This window comes from Nyctereutes procyonoides, unplaced genomic scaffold (assembly GCF_905146905.1).
Source record: "Nyctereutes procyonoides isolate TBG_1078 unplaced genomic scaffold, NYPRO_anot_genome, whole genome shotgun sequence".
Lineage (NCBI taxonomy): Eukaryota > Metazoa > Chordata > Mammalia > Carnivora > Canidae > Nyctereutes > Nyctereutes procyonoides.
The window spans coordinates 34,368,248-34,368,756 of record NW_026575159.1 but is presented as its reverse complement, the minus strand read 5'-3'; positions in this window follow the sequence as shown (position 1 = coordinate 34,368,756).

The window sequence follows — 509 nt, the reverse complement described above, 5'->3', positions numbered from 1 at the left end:
GGCCAGGCAGGGCGGGACACCCGTGAACTTCGGAGACGCGGCCCGGCCCACCGTCCGCAGCCAGCCCCGAACTTAGGGAAGTCCTGATGCAGCAACGGGATGTCGGTGACCAGCTGGCTCCGGGACGACCCACACTTGTCCTGACACGCTGGAGACCCCCACCCAGCCGCCCCCGATCAAGGAGGCGAGGGCGAACACACGCTCACCCCGTCTGCAGGCCTGACGAAGCCCCCGCACAAACGCTGCCTACGCCGCCGCGGCCCGCCACGCCCGCTCCCCAAGCGAGCCCGCGCCGCACCGCCGCGGCCGGGAAGGGCGGGCAGCCGCCGAGGTGAGGGCAGCGGCAGCGGCAGCGGCTTCAGGCGCCGCAGTGCGCAGGCGCGCGCGCCTCCTACGCAGGCGCCGCCTACAAGTGACTTCTCCAAAAAGTGTCTTAGTTGTCGGTCACCTGAGCTCGGGCGACTCGGCTGCGGTAGGCGTCGCGACGCCCGCCCTCCGCGGGTCCCGCC